We start from the raw sequence: 16,826 nt of genomic DNA on the forward strand, positions 1-16,826 counted from the left end.
ATAATATTATTTGTATTACTTGAAGCTCCAACTAAGATCAGTGCCCCATTGTGCTAGGTGCTGTGGGTACACATAGTAAAAGCTCACAATCTAAATAGACAAGACACACAGAATGTGGCAGGGGAAAAAATGATTTGCCCAGGCTCACACAGCGGAGTTGGAATTAGCATGTAGATATCCTGGGTCTCAGTCCTTTGCCCTATCCATTAGATCATACTGCCTCTCAGTGTTGAATACTGGTCTTAAGATACCACAAGGAAAAATTTACTTACTGTTTTTCTGATTATTAAAGTCATTAGTATAAAATCTGTTATGTAATAGAATAACCTGCCAAGTGGATTTATAATTGTGTTCACATGAGATAAAGATTAGACAAGACACCCCTCTATTAAACATGGTTTGAAAATTATTAATTCAGTCCTTGCCATAATACAGGAGGGTGAACTAGATGACGCATGAGAAGTCCCTTCCAGACAAAATTATTCTATAATTATGTAGTAATGATGGAATATTGCTTTCCCCCTCCCCCCTGCTTTTTTTTTTTTTTTTTTTGGCCAGTTGCTGGTGGGTTTGGGGTCATCTCCATTGTGTAGCTCTATAAACATTTACAAATATCTGTTTGCAAAGCAAACCACTAAAGGTAAAGAAGGAAGTACAACTATCCAGCAAGTATAAAAAGACTAGAAAACAACTTCCTTTGCATTCTTTCCAGTGAGAGGTATGGCCCAGTGCTGGTGCGAATATAGTAAAGTATGGCAGAATTTCCTGAGTTTTAATCTGGCCTCTGTTGCTGATTTTTTTGCCTGGCAAATCAGTGAAACTCCCTGCCTTAATTTCCTGTCTATAAAACAGGGATAATAATCTGTAGTTACCACTTCACAGATGCTCTGTGAGGATTAATTCAACACTCAACATCTGAAAAGCACTGAGACAACAAAGAGCTCTAAATATTTGCCAAGTGTCTGATTTAATGTTTAAGGTCTTCCATTCCCTCTATTATCTTCTCAACCCAGTGGTCTTCCTGATTTCTGATTTTTTTTTCTTTTTGTCCAACAAGAGGATTTAGCCTATTTCCCTTAAACCCAGGTTAAAATCCACTTCAATTTTTATATCAACTCATATTTGACTATCAACACTTAGATTGTCACACCTGTTCTTAATTTCCTCGTATGCTTTCATTTTATATTAACTTTGAAACTGTATTGAATGCTGTAAAAAAAACTTGGTAAAATTTGTATGAAAGATGATATACAAAATAAAGTTGTATTGTAGTTACATCCACAAATCTGTCATCACAATAAAAAAAAGACTACTCATGCTGTTATCAATAATATTTGTTTTTGCAGTGTATAAAGATGCCATCTTATCCTTTGCACTTGAGAAATTCTGGTTTCAGTATAGGACACAAATATTTTGCCTGGTTTTGGTTTCAAATAGGTTTATTGGTTTATAATTTAGAGAATATGAACAGTTATATAAACAGACCTCTGGCATTCCAATATATTTGTACTGAAAATAAAGCTATAGATTTCAATTTTTCATCATACACGTATTCTTTGTTCCCCTCCTTTGCTTTAATCTCTTCATCCTCAATTTGGATAAGGAGTGGAAGGGCTAAGCATAGGTTTTTAAAGGGCCAAATTCTTCTCCTTGACTACATGAGTGCAAACCCAATGGAAGATGCACCTATCCCACTGAAAGGCACTGTTATTCAGAATCAAAGTATATCATGATCTTCCATGTTGTTTTCCCTCAGAGAGTACGTATAGCTACTATGTCTCTCATGTGTATTCAATTCAATCTGTCCTTGAAACTCCTGATTCCTGCCAACCTCATACAGTTACATTCTATGGTCCTTGCTTATCAAAGCACTTAAATTCCAAATTAGGTATGGGCTTAAGCATGTGCTTAAATGCTTACTGAATACTTCCCCCCCACACACACACACACTAAATTAGTAGCTGTTAGAATATTCTAGGAAAATGTAGTCAAAGTAAATTCCAACCTCTATTTTTCCTCTTCCTCCCTCAAGTTAAGGCAACAGCAATTTTTTTTTACAAAATATAAAACGTTGCATGTGTTAGGAGTTTTCCTGGAAATAGCAGGAGCAACTGTGTCCTTTGGAAGAAATTTCTGCAAAATTTGTACCATCCCATCTGTGTTTTGCAGGAGCTGGTCAGAGGGAAGTACCATTCTAACTCCCAGAAACAATTTCTCTTTGGAACTTGTTTTCATCCCTCTTGCTGTTTCTAAGTAACTCATTGTTTTGATCAGTATGCCTTCATGTCTATGCATTTCCTACCTTAGATGAGGAGCATCCAGTTTTATTTCTTTCTGAAATGGAGTTTCTCTCTCACATTCAAGTAAGTCATCAATAAGTCAGTTGGATCCACCATTTCTATTCCTGATGGCACACTTTGTGTATAAGTATTGCTAGATCTAGAACCGCATCATCCCCTACATGGGCTACTCTTGTATAGAAGTCAGAATGGATGGTCTAATGATTGAGGCAGGGGGTTAGAGGAGATTGAGGTTCAAGCCTTGTCTCTGCCATAGGCTTTCACTGTGACCTTCAGCAACTGAATCTCTCCGTGTCTCAGTTCTCCCATCTGCAAATTAGGGATAATGCTTCCTTTCTCCAACTCTTGTCTATTTAGAGTGTAAGCTGTTCAGGGCAGGGGCTGTCTTGGACTATGTGTTTGTACAGTACTCAGCACAGCAATGCACCAAACTCATTTGGCACCTACAGGCACTAATGCAACACAAATAATAGGAAACTCTGAAGTTTTCCTCAGTCTTGTACACATTCTTTGAGAATTTTCATCCCTGAGCCTCCTATAGAAAAAGGGATGTGGCCCCAAAACCAGCAGCAGCCTAGGTCTGGGAAGGTACAGGCCATTCTTGCAGAGACTCTACCTAATCTTATCAGCTTATAGTTCCTTTCTGCCTCCCTGGGGCCCCCCCATCAGCAGAGCTCCTCAAGGGCCAACAGAAGCTCCTGCAACAGCTACTGGGCCTGTAACCCCTATAGAGGGCATTTCACAGCACAATGGGAACATTTAACACGTTCAGAGTAACTAGTTGAGAGTCAAATGTGTAGTGGAGAGCCTCGCATAGTAGATTTTAACTAGAAACCTTACAAGGCTAGGGAAAGCCCGAGTCTGGCATGTATTGAGTTGATACAAGGAACGTGGTGGTGGTGGTGACGACGGAAATTTTTTAAGAATGCTCAGTTTAAAAAAAGCTTGTTTTGCAAACTTAAATTATGGTTTCTTTCTACTTTTAGACACAGTCCTAACAGATCTAAAGGGAGTTAATGTAGAAGAAAAGGAACCAGCACCATTCGTGCATGAATGCTCCTGCTGTGGCCATGTCTAAATTACGCAAGTGTGCCCCTCAAAATAGCTTACAATGTAAGGACATTTTTTTCATTTGTAAAATTAAAAGATATTTTAAAGAACATTAGGCAACCAATTACTTATCATTGCTCACTGCATTAGAAGAAAAAAATATGAAAGTTAGTGACATTTTACATGTGAAACATAGTCACTCAGTACTAGATTAGCTATAAGAAGGTTTACTCTACCTGTTTAGTGCATACAGCATGCAAACATACAGAGACACCAAACTCAGACATCCTAAATTTTACATTTGCCCAGGTAAATACATATGATAAACAGGCAATTGGGACATTAAGTAAGTGCTGAGTCGGACATCACTACATAGGCTTTCCTATTAGTGGCCTATATTTTTATATTGGGTATAACATAGTTACATGTCAAAGTAACCAAATCCAATGGAAATTCTAATGGAAAATTGTTTTATTCTCATTTCATAAAGATTAACTTATTACATTAAAAAATATAAACTATCATAGTGGTCAGATCACACTAAAGTTCTAGGTCCATATATTCTACTCACCAACCACTTGCACAATAGTTTAGCAGGTGCACCCACAACTATAGACTATGAAGGAAAGTAGTGGATTCGCCACCTGTTGCGGTCTTCAAGTGAAGGCTCTGCCTTTCTGAAAGATATATTTTAGCCACACAAGTTATTGGACACAATACAGTGGTCACCGGGTGAAGTTCTATAGCCTGTAATATACAGGATGTCAAATAAGATTATCTAATGTTCTCTTCTGGCTTTAAAATCTGTGAATCACTACACGCTAATTGCCAGCTGACACATACAGATAAACATTAATTTTGAAAAACACAAATGTACATCAGTTGAATTCTGCATGTTTAAACAAAAAGACCTGAGGCTACGGGAAAACCCTTCAGTCTACAGGTAAAACCATTCTAATTGGCTGACCTCTGTGTTCCACCCATCTCCTTGGGAAAATGCAGCCAGTCAGAGCTTTCTGCATGTGCTGTATCAAGATAAAGCAGCTAGTTAGTTTGGACTTCCTGATCCCTCAACATGTGTAGATGCACCAGACAAACACATATCATAGCCACCAGAGAGCTAGCCCTGGAAACAGCTGAGAATTCCTGGTCACAGAGCAGCCCTATTTCAGCCTTAACTGGGGCCAACTGTGGGAGGCAGGTGCCTCAAGCAAGCATGGGGCAAGTAGCTCCCATCCTTATTTGCCTCCATCCAATCTGGGCTTTCGTTTGAGGCAGGAGTATCAGAAGAACCAGATACAGGGAGGAAAGGGCAAATCCTTGTCCCCATGCCTTCCTGTATTTGAGAGCAATCCCTGAGACCCCAGACTCCTACTTCTTCTGACCAAAAACCACTGTTTCTCCCCCTCCCAGCCCTATTTTCCTTACTCTAACCCCTCAAAAGCTCATACACATAACCAGACCCGAGTTCCCCTTTCCCAACTCCCCAAAGGGCCTGGATAACCACACTTCTCCTCACAGAGCTCTATGCTACTAGGGCCAGCTCTCCTCAGCCTCCTTTTCCTCCTGGTCAGAAAAACCCCTCACTACCACACATACCCAACAGCCTTTATTCCCCACACCATAGGCTGTGGCTTACCTTCCCACAACACTCAGCTCCATGACCCTTGGCCAATGCCTCCAACACTCAAATTCCTGGATACACAATTCCTCCACACGCCCTTGTTTTCCTCTGGCTTAGTTTTCAAACCCGGTCCCTGGCTTCCTGCCCACCGACTCCCACTTTTACGTCTGGTCATCTCCCGTTCTTCTCTTCAAAGTTATTGGTTATCCTCTCCCAAGTTCCTGAGTAGCCTTACCAGCTACCCTAGCTCACCTACCCCAGCTACTCATGGCTCACCCAGCCCCAGTGAACCAATGTCAGGGAGTGAAGTTGTTGTGACTGGATTTGGGTGTGTGGGAGAGAGAGTGTGAGTGTTGAGTGAATAAGTGAAAGAATGAACAGTATAGTTAGAATGACTTCCTGGAGTATGAGAAAGGATGTAGGGGAAGACCGAGTGTGGAGTTTTGTCCTTTGTGCTAGTCTCGAGGTCTTCATAAATCTAATCACCCCTAGCTCCTTTAGTCTTAGTTTACTTCTCTCTCTGCATTCCCTGTGTTCTCTGATTTCCTGGAGATATCAAGTGCCCTTCAGAGGGAACCATTTTCCCATGGAAAGTTGTGGCCTGAGTTCCAAATATGGGAGAAAGCTACAGTGTTTGATAAAGAAACACAGTTTCCCTTGAAAACTGGCAGGTACCATAAGGCACCTACACTTTACCTTGCACTAATTAGTCTCAAGTATAATTAATTTCCATCAGTTCATGACCATGAAACTAATTCCTGTTTAAACTTAATTTGATACAACTGTAAGTGGTACCAGATACAAACCCCTCCCCCCACTCTAGCTGTATCTGTTACCATGCTCTAATCCAGGGGTTCTCAAAGTGGGGGTCAGGACCTCCAGGGGTCATGAGGTTATTACATGGAGGGTCGCGAGCTGTCAGCCTCCACCGCAAGCCCCACTTTGCCTCCAGCATGTATAATGGTGATAAATTTATTTTAAAAGTGTTTTTAATTCATGGGGGGCGGGGTGTCACACTCAGGCTTGCTATGTGAAAGGGGTCACTGGTAAAAAAAAAAAAGTGTAAGAACCACTGCTCTAATCACTGCTGGGATATATTTTGTACTCTCATGTAATAGTCCAAAATAGTCCAAAAAGCAGAGAACAACAGTATAATAACCATCCTCACGTCAAAATATTCAGTATAACTTCATTAATGCAATAGTATCCTAAAGGTATTGTGCTGTATTTGTGTTTTAACGACCACTGTATATTCACTTGACTTTCATTCTAAGTTGGTTTCTTTTTCTTTTGTGTACTTCCTCCTGCTTCCGAATACACTTGTTTAGACTCAGAACTCATAGGTGTGAGATATTCTTCAGTTTTACTACTCTGACTGACTATGGTTAGAGAGAACTGTTGTTCTTCTATCAAAATGTAAGAACATTAATGGGATGAGAGGAGAGATTTGACAAGTGCACATTGGACCATCTTGTCATTCTTAAAAACTGTTTTTTGCAAGATTTTAACTCCCCTCTCTCATGGCAGAATTCCTCTGGCCAGAATGGGCAGATTGAAAGCACTCTCTGAGGGTGATATCAGTTGTATGGAATGGGGTGGGTAGGGGCTTTGTAAGAGCTGTTAAACTAGATCCCTTCCAGAGAGCATCCAGAAAACCATGTCTCCATTGGTTCTGCGAGTGGCAATCCTGAAGTTATTTGAAAACTAAGCCTGTGCCTTTTCAAAACATCTTTTAAGAAACTTGTACGAGTTTCATGTCTCCCTCAGTATAATAGTAATGCCACAACATGAGCAGAGAATATATATGACCAGAACACGCAAAAAGATCTATTGCCCAGCCCCGTACCCTTCTGCCAACTTGTTGTTACAATAAAGCCTTCTCAAACCTAAGAATGAAGCAGAGCAACACAGACAGCAATATTACTCCAGTGTTTCTGAATGTCAAAATGTAAAGAAGAGATGAATGAGACCAAAGAGGAATATCATAAGTACTTATTTAACCAGAGAACACAAGTATAAAATACTACACACGTGCAGGGTGATTGAGTTGACATGGCTTTGGACCTTTGATTCTGCATTTCCTGATTTTGTGTTCTTTAACTATGAAATCTTAAAATGTACTTTGGCATCGCAAGTGACTCAGTAAAAATTATATTGTGAGCTCTATATTTATTGTATCTCAATAATTTCCATATCAAAGGTGTTCAGTTTGCAACTAATAAAGAACATTTTTTCTAACTGATATCTTTGCATCCTGGACTCAGAGAGACAAGCTAGCATCCCTAGCATCATAAGTGATAGAGGTTCACTTATGCCCCATTGTCTTTTAATCATGGTACTTTGACAACAGTGCAGTTGCACTGTTTTCCATGGGTCAGTTCATTCAATCTTAGTTGTGTCAGCTCTGCAGTTCTAATGGAAGTAAGAAGCATTAAAACTTACTTTTGAAATTAACAGATATGTTTATGAATACACATAGAGCATCTGTGGGGTGAGGGGGCTAGACGTAGAACCAAATTTCATAGTAATCCTTTTCTCTATAATGGGCCAAACCAAAGAAACCCTGTTTCTACATTCTCTATGACTTTAGAAAAGGATGCATCTCATTCTGAACTTCACTGTTAAGGATCATCTCTACTTTTTTTAAAACTTTGTTTAAAATAATCCCATAATGATTGATCTCTCTCTCAATGGATGTCAACTATATACATTTTCTTTAAAACTTAGAAAAATTTTGCGGAGGAGAGACTTTTGTTCGGCTGTTGGTGGAAATTGCCAGTGCCTGTCTTTAAGAGGCATCTCTCAAGCAAATGATTGTTAGAGCTCATGCTCAGAAAGTCATCTTTTCTTTTTGACAATCTCTCTTTGTTTAGGATGATTATATTTGAAGTGCAGAAGACTTTTCATAGTTCAGGTTTCAGCCAACTTCTATTATAAAACCCTATTTCAGTACCTCTTGGCCTAGAAAACTGCAAGTTACCAGATTTACTCTGAAGGCAAATGAGAGTATTTCCTTTATGTGTGAGGCAAAATCTTCAAACTGTTTCTGAGTTGTGTGTTACTGACATGTAAATCTGATTTGAAATGTTGACTATTGTCTAATTTCTTCAACTCCCTCTAGCTCAAATTATATTTGTTACTATCTATTCCATCTTTCCCTAATGTTAAATCTCTTTGAAAACTCCTGTGCCAGCTACTTTTGAAGAAGATCGATTGTAATTAAGCAAAGTTGTTAAAGATTTTTGTGCTGGATAGTTTGAAGCCAAATCTTGTTCCCACTGATGTCAATGGGAGTCCTTTGGAGAATTGGCTCCGCAGCATCAAATGTTGCAAGTGTCTAATGTTTCTTTTTATCCCTCTGTCGGCCTAACAAAAATCATATTACATCACATCATTTGAAATTTCAGTAGATTTTGACACTGTCTTATTCAAGGGCAGCTATCTTTAAAAAATTAAGAGCTTGCCATTACTGAAAACTAGATCCAGTTCTCTGTTGGCATAGCCAACAGAGAAAAAAAATGCTGGTGGAGATTACATTTGATGTTGACCTCCTAGCTGACCTGGTCTATATTTCAAAAAAGAAATATGAGTCAAGAATATGTTTAAAAAAATGGCTCCTCTTGTCTTCCCCACCAAAATGTTTCTTTGGTCATGGAGTGATGTTCCAGAGTTTATTTTCTAGAAGGAGTAACTGATTAATTGAATTTAAGTAACCTACCAAAAGTTACATAGAAAGTTTGTGGCAGAATGAGAAACAGAAACCTGTCATATTTTTTTATTAATGCAGAATCTATTATTAGGAGGGATAACAGATTATTCTTCCCTCTTACAAAACATGCCTAAAGTCTTCTAGGAATGAATTTAAGCCAATGATTTTCTGTGGTTATTGTAGTTATCACTATAAGTCTTACAGACAGTCACTATGGGACCCTATGCTAGAACATCTGTTGGCCTTGTCTTCAACAGGTGTAAAAGCATAGCAAAACCACTGCTTGGAACACCTTGTCTTCCCATAAGAACCATCCCAGGCAATTTTACATGCATTAATTGAACCTTTGCATTTTGCAACAAATGAGATGAGGCCTTTAGCTCAGGTCTAGCTGAACCAACAGAGGCTACAACAGTTTCTTCAGAGTGTGGAGAAGTCAACCGGTTGTCTGGAAAAATGGAGCTCAGGATCCAAAGATAATCTGCATAGAGATTATCCTCTGTTTATTAAACTCTGGACAGGTTTACTGTAGAAACAAAAATCTCTAAAGGTACAAGAATGGGACTCAGGCATTTCCCACATCAAAATCATAAACTTGAAATAAAGTACTGTGTAAACCTTAAATGAACAGCAGAAAGATGCCAAAACATTTTTCATTGCCAGGCCTGAAAGACTAAATCAGAAGTTAAACAGCTGGTTTCCTCAAAGGTCACAGACAAATCTAAACTCATGGCAGATCTTAAAATATATCTTAAATAAGCCAATTAAAGACTTTAATCAAAGCTGTTTCTGTTGAATAATCAGATCTCAGTCCAGACTCTCATCTGTGAAGAATTTAAATTATTTTAAGGAAAATCTGTAGGGTGTAAAGTTCAATTTTCATGACTATTTCTGCACAGCTAGGCCACCAGGGAGGCAATTTCTGCCCTGCAGCCACAGGAAATGGATTTCCACTGTTGAATAGTGTAACAGGGTGCATGCTACTCACCACTCAGCAGCACCTCCTCATGGCTCAGCTAGGGAATCCATGCCCTATCCAGCAGATACTCAGCCCATTGCCTTAGTAACTTGCTCTGTAGCCCTTCTCTTGCTGGTCAGGACCCACAGTGCCTCTCGTTCATGGCTTAGCCCTCCAGCCAAGTCACCATAGAATTGTAGGACTCAAGAGGTCTTCTAGTCCAGTCCCCTGCACTCAAGTCAGGACTAAGTATTATCTATACCATCCCCAACAGGTGTTTATCATTGGAGGCTTTTAAGAACAGGTTAGACAGAGATTCCACAACCTCCCTAGACAATTTATTCCAGTGGTTAACTACCCTGACAGTTCAGAAGTTTGTCCTAATGTCCAGTCTAAACCTCCCTTGCTGCAACTTAAGCCCGTTGCTTCTTGTCCTATCCTCAGGGGTTAACTAGAACAATTTTTCTCCCTCCTTCTTGTAACAACCTTTTATGTACTTGAAAACTGCTATCATGTCCCCGCTCAGTCTTTTCTTCTCCAGAGATGATCACCCTCCTCTTCCAGGGTCTCATCCCACAAAGTCTCAGGCAGTCTCCATATCCACTATGCTGACTGCACCACTCCCACAGTGGCTAGTAAGGGAGCTTGGGCCCACCCTCTACTCCAGGTTCCAATCCAGGGACCCTCAAACCAGCAATTCAGGTCTTTCCATTTCAGACCTTACTGCTCCCTTCCAGGGCAACTTCCCACCCTACATTTCTGAGACATCTACTCTCCCCCTTGCATCAGGAAGTGTGACTGCAGGCTCACCTCCCAGCCTCAACTCCTAGGCTTTTTAGAAGCTCCACCTATTCCTGCCCAGATGAGCGTCATTCTCAATCAGTATTACTGCCCCTTAGCTCCCTAGCAGTTGCAGCTTAAGGCTAATTGGCCTCTCTTGCTGGTGTGGGGTGAACGCCCCATCATAAATGGGAAAGTTGGAAGAATTTCTGTTAAGTGACACAGAGTACTCTTTCTCCTGGTGATTAAGTATACTGCCTTTATATCCCTCTTAGTCCAGGTAGCAAGAGAACAAGGCTAACAGATGAACTCTGGTCTGCTTCAAAAAGCAGTGCTCAGCACTATCGCTGCTTCAGTATGCAAGTATTATTGACTTCATTGGTTGTTTCCAGTGTTTCCAACCCCCAATGATCAATCATCTTGGCCCCCAAAATCATGAGACTGACTTAAAAATCATGAGATGTTTTTTTAAAATAATACTTTCAGAGTTTGTTTAATTTGCCGTCCATTGGTGAGTCTTTAGGGTGCACTCAAATAATATTTTCTAGCTTTTTTCAGCGCTGTGAGATTTACTTTTTTAAAAAATGGAAACTGAGATTCTCAGATAAGCACTTGTCACCAGGAGATGGGACTTTACATAAAAAATCAAATAACTTCTGAGACTTGTGATAAAATCACAGGGTTGGCAACACTGTCCTCCACATAACTGAGGGAAGAATTTGGCCTAATGAGCTTACATAGGTGTAATTTGGGTTTCAGAGCCAGAGCCCTTATTATGAGTGAAGATGCACAAGAAGGAAAAAGGCCACCTTGACTCTGCAATCCCAGGCTGAGTTTGCAGGACTGGCAATTAGAAAATCCTTCTGCTTGTAAATTAAGAAAATTTGAATTCAAAATTGTTAAGAAACAGTAGAGATAGACCCTTCCTCTGCAATGCAACTTGCAGAGCCATATTTAAGAGGAGAAAAACACTTCATGTTAAGCAAAGCAATTTTTTAAATGTAGCACATACTGTTCCTTATAACAACTTTGAACCTCTTTGATTTTCAGTAGCTTTTAATGGGTCCTGAATTTTCTCAATCTTCATAAGTCTGACTCAACTCTAATTGACAGCTTCTTGTTTGTTTTTTAAATATTCTCCTGTAATGTATTTTAGATATTTTAAAAATGCATAGCGATTTGACAGTCCTTTGTTATTGAGTGTTGTGATTATAATTTCATATTACACTACAGCTTACTTTACTTTTTGGCATACTTTTTGGAATTTACTTAATGGCATGCCATAACTTCTATTTCATGTTTGGATAGCAATCTTTCATAATACTTTAAATATCAGAATTTTAAAAGAGAAGTGGAGTGGAGCACAAATGTTTCAGAGTTCCAAACCCCAGACTTCGCTACTCACAAATACGATTCCCCCTCAGAAAACACAAGGCTCATAGGCTTACTGGGCTAATAGATTGTCAGCATTTTTGAACTTCTCGGTGACTACAAATTATACATTAAAGTGGAACGTCACAAAGTTCCATGCATTATCCTGGTTGATTCCTAGAAATACCTCTTAGTGTGATGCACTCATGTAAAATGTGTCAGCAGTTACAGTAGCAGTTAGGACTTTGGACTTCTAGGAACAAAATAGTTCAGGAAATTCCATTGTCAGTAGTAAGAAAAGGAGTCCTTGTTGCACCTTAGAGACTAACAAATTTATTTGAGCATAAGCTTTCGTGAGCTACAGCTCAATGCCACATGAACTTTCATTGGATGTATGTTTTAAGTCACTCAATGGGTTAAAATACTTATAAGCATTAAGATGATTTCTACTGTTGCAATGTCAGGAGAACTTATGCGTTGGAGTTGATGTCTACAATTTGTTACTTCAGACTTTTGTATTATGTTGGGTTTTTTAATCAAAATGCTGATGTCACATTCCAGTATATAAATTGGCTTTATTTTTGCCTTTAGTTGTTGAGTTCTAGAAACTTGCTCTTGAATATGACTGGGATGGCAACCTTGCAAATAGTCTAAGAGCTTCAGGAGAGATTTGCATGCATTAGAACTGCATAACTGAGCTTTGTATATAGCATCAGCCACCACAGAAATGCAGGCTATCTCTGGGGTGAAATATGACAGGTGATTTAATACTACACAACAGTTTTGGAACAAGAAGTGAAAGTATCAAGAGTGTTTATGTAAGCATGACATACTTACCCAAATTGGAATTTGGCCACAATGTTTTGGCTTACATATGAACTGTTGCACATCTCAGGAATCCATTTGAGCTACAGTACAATCTCGAAACAGGATCTTTGACTTTGCACCAGTTCTAGGGCCCGTTTTGACTTTCCTGTATTGCTGGGCCACTCCGACTTAAGAAGCCATGGGAACCTTCCTTAATGGGCAATGTTCCTCAGTTTGATGAGGGTTCTACAAGAAATTTAATACAGTTGCTGACTGTCCCAGGCTGTGTTAACTTTCCTGCTGAGTTTTCACAGGATGCCAGGAATGATGATATGTAAGACAATTCTTCATTCAGTTCTTCCGTCCTGCCCCTTTCTACATGTGGATTCCTAGTGGAGAGTCCTTGTTCCACTTATGGTCTATAATGAACTATTTGCCCATGAAGTACAATTTTACTCAGCCCCGTCTTCCTGCCCTTTTTATAATTGCGGAGAGACTATGTAGTTGAAAACAACCTGATGTTTCTTTCCTAGTTCCTTATTGTTAGGATTTTCACTGAAGAAAGCAGGAAGTATATATCTCCTCATGCTGTAACATCTGTGTACTTCTGTACATTACAAGTTTCTTCTCGCTGTGAATTTAATGCAGTACAACTCCTACTTACCAAGTTAAATGAAACTCCTGGTTAACTGAAGGTTGACAATGTCCCCTGGTTTTCTACGGCAGTTTCCACTGGCCTCCAGGTCCAAAGCACAGCGACTACAATATTATATATCTTTGTCAGGATAATGTGCAGCACCATCTCCAGCTCAAGAAAAGACAGAGGAGTTTTGTGGAATTATTCCACTTTTGTGACTTACTCAAATAACACAAAAACAATATATCACAGGATTAAATGTTGGACAGAGATCTGTTAAGTACTCTGAATTAAGTAGAGAGATTGATCTGTGTCTGTGTTGTTTGTGAGACTGTCCTAAAATACCACAGTCTACTACCACAGAAGTTTCCTTGAAAGGAGATGTTTAGTAGACTCTGTTGGCTTTTAGCAGTCAGATTTCAGTGCTTTCACAATGGAGGTCTGATTCATGAGTGGAGGCTCTCAGCGCTGGTGCAATGCAAATAATAAATAATAATTATAATAGTGGGAAATTATATAGAGATAAGTTTTGCAAGGGTTTATGTATCTGATTTATGGTAGTACCATTTCTTTTTCTTTTTTTTTTTTGGTTTTGGTATGGTTTTTTAAGTGGAGGTTTCTATTGAACAATAGAAAACAATTGCCTGTTTTAGGAGGCAATGGATAGATGTACATTTAGCCCGCATTATGCAATTATGCACACCTTGCATGCATCATAAAAGTAGTTATAAAATTGTAAACCTGATTAAATTATGGCAAATTCATGTGGTCCTACAAAACATGCCTCCTCTGTGATGCTTTACTTTTCAAAAATATTTTAAAAGGGACTTATAGATATTAACTGGTTTATTTAAACAAAACAGTCCGGCAAAAACATTGGAATTGCTCTTATGGCACTCTAGTAAAGATGTATTAGGTGAAAACGATAAAGGCAATAATTAAATCAATCAAAATCCATTTGGATAGCTGCAGTGACGTTACAGGAGTGTTCAAAAAAACAACAGATATCAGTTCTGCAATTTCATTGCATAACTGCTGTATATAAAATATATTTAAGAATTTGTCCTTTTTCTAATCTTGCCCAGGTCAATAATGACTGAGAGTCATGACCTTCTGGTCACTCTATAATAGCCTTTGTGAAATAAGTAGGTGGGCTCGGTTAGGATCCCAGCACACACTTTCACAGTTGTCACAGTAACCCCCTGGCTAGCATTCTCAATGGAGGCCAATAACTGAGTGGAGATGAAGACTGATCTACCCCCTTCACTTGCATAGATTGAGCAGAAGCTCATTGGCAGGACAGGGGAAACTTTCATTCCCCCTGCTCATTTTACACCTATTCTGTGGATAAAAAGAAAGGGTCACGCTTTATAGTAAGAGTATGTTTATAAAGGGATAATCAGTCAGTATGTTACAGACATGAGTAGTATGTTTTAGAGACGATTATAAGTTGCTTGACCTGCTGGACTCTTCAAAATCTAGAACAGCTGATTAGTCATTTATTAAACCATCTATTTATGATTATGAACCCTGTATATACTATTTAAACTATACCTTTAATAAAAAGTGTGACCTAAGAAAAATTACAGCATTGTCAATCCAGCCTCTTCCACCAGCAGTGAATTCACTGTAAAAATAGCAGTTGTTCTTTATTTAAAGAACATTTTATAAGTATTTTTTAAATATTATAATTTGTTGAACAAAATAAGAGAATAGAAAAAAAGAAGAGTTGCTATTGTATTCAGTCCCGGGTAGTGCTTTAGGAAATATATAGTATAGAATACATTTCTTCTTTATTAGTATGCTAAGGATAAGAGAGAGATTGAAAACTGCATCACAGATCCCTGATATTTATGAAACAGTTGCTATTGAGTGACTTCATCTCTCTTTTTCAGGGTTTGGTTTTTTTTAATTGGAAACACTCCAATGACCAGTGATGACTAGTTATTGTTCCTTTTGTCAACAGGCAAGATGATGGAGGAAGTTCTGGCAGCTTACCAGGTCCCGGGCTCTGCGGAGTTAAATGAGAAGTGCTTCAATGTTCTAATGTGCATCACATCGGATCTTGTTTCTGAAGTGTTAGAAGGAACCCAGCATTACATGTTGTGCACCAGTACACTGTTTCTGATAGAACCCAGGGATGGCAAATTTATATATCAGTATTACCTGTCTGGAGCAGGTTTAATTTTATAAATTAAAACCATAAACTCTATGAGTTTCTAGATGTTATTTATGCTTTTGAGGATGAACGCCTCAGATGAAGAGACAGGCTCTTCTGCAGGACCAGAAGATCACATTGGACTGTAAATTGTAACAAACTCCATTTGTAGCATATTCCTGTGCAAGGAATTGAAGGACAGGTTGCAAGAAGATCCTTCAGTGAATGGGACTTGTTTTGCTTTGATCTGCAAATTTTAAGAAAAGGTTTTTTTAGAAGTAATCACTTTTACTTAACACTATATGTGCAGTCTTTGTACAGCTCTTGACTGGTGACTATACCCCAGAGATGTTGGATTCCTGAACATACTTAGGTTTGGGATGAACCTTTAAATTGTCAAAGTTCCATGAAAATTAGAAAGGGAAAGTTCCAGGGCCAATGTTTGACTAGACCCGTCCTGTCATTTCCTTTTAGTGTCCGAAGGGGTTGGAAAAAGGGCAGGAAGTGGTAATGAAATACAAAATTACATTGTACTCATTTTTGATAAATGCACTTACCAGAAAAGTGCTTTCTGTCTCATAATCAAAGGGAAGGGGTATACTTGCCCTCTCTAAGCCCTCAAATGAAAGATCTGCATTTAGGGTCAGACATGTTGAGTTAGTCTGCTAACTAGCTATAGAAAAGAAGAAACATGTATATGCCCCACTGTATGTGAAAAGGACATTTTGTCATTCCTCTATTTATTTTTGCTCTATCAAAATTAAAGTGCCAGTTATTTGGAATGCTGTGTTCTGTGGTCTCTTGAAATTTGATTAGTGAGAACCTTTTGGCAAGATCATTCCCATTATGGTGTAACTGCATGGTGACCACAGCAATGGACCTGTATAATAAAGATCTACATTCAAAGTTCTGTTTCTGATCATTTTCTCAGTCTTTTACAATATGTCCTTAAAAACTTCCAGTATATCCTCTTTGGGCCTCCCATCACACATACATGGCTCAATGCCCAAGAGCACAAGTAACACATTTTGGTGGCTTACCATTACTGTGGATGTTGATATTAGAAATAGCATTGTGTATTTTAAGAACCACTTTGTTACATAAACTGAGACTAGGCATTTAGGCCTAGATCCTCCAAAGTATGGGGAATTAGATCCCTAAATACCTTGGAGGATATGGGCCTTAGCACCTGTTTCCATGAAGAGTGACCTTGCTCCCAGTAGGCCTATCCCTATACAATTCAGTACACCCAAGCAGCAAGATTGAGATTTTTCTCAATGAGACAGCTCAAGGGCTCCAGGGGACCTTTCATTATCTGTACATGGTTATAACTGTGGTTAATGCTAACTGGGCTTTTCTAAAAAGAATGTTAGAGAGAGCATGTGAGAGGAAAATACGTGCACATTTTGGACCTGATTTTCCCTTGTGTCAT

At 39.0% G+C, this 16,826-nt stretch overlaps 1 protein-coding gene across 3 annotated transcripts in view; it reads left to right on the top strand.

Moving 5' to 3' along the window:
- SCAF8 (SR-related CTD associated factor 8) overlaps positions 1-16,300 on the top strand; it is a 137,686-nt gene extending 121,386 nt beyond the window's left edge. The window contains exons 21-22 of one of the 3 annotated variants that reach the window (XR_013345662.1): positions 3,287-3,413; positions 15,203-16,300. The gene's annotated coding sequence lies outside the window, so the exon portion shown is untranslated. Of the gene's footprint in view, positions 1-3,286; positions 3,414-15,131 lie in introns of all 3 variants that reach the window. The other 2 variants (XM_077813230.1, XM_077813229.1) reach the window with 2 other exon arrangements.
- Positions 16,301-16,826: the final 526 nt, after the last annotated feature.

The sequence above is a fragment of the Eretmochelys imbricata genome, chromosome 3 (assembly GCF_965152235.1).
Source record: "Eretmochelys imbricata isolate rEreImb1 chromosome 3, rEreImb1.hap1, whole genome shotgun sequence".
Taxonomy (NCBI): domain Eukaryota; kingdom Metazoa; phylum Chordata; order Testudines; family Cheloniidae; genus Eretmochelys; species Eretmochelys imbricata.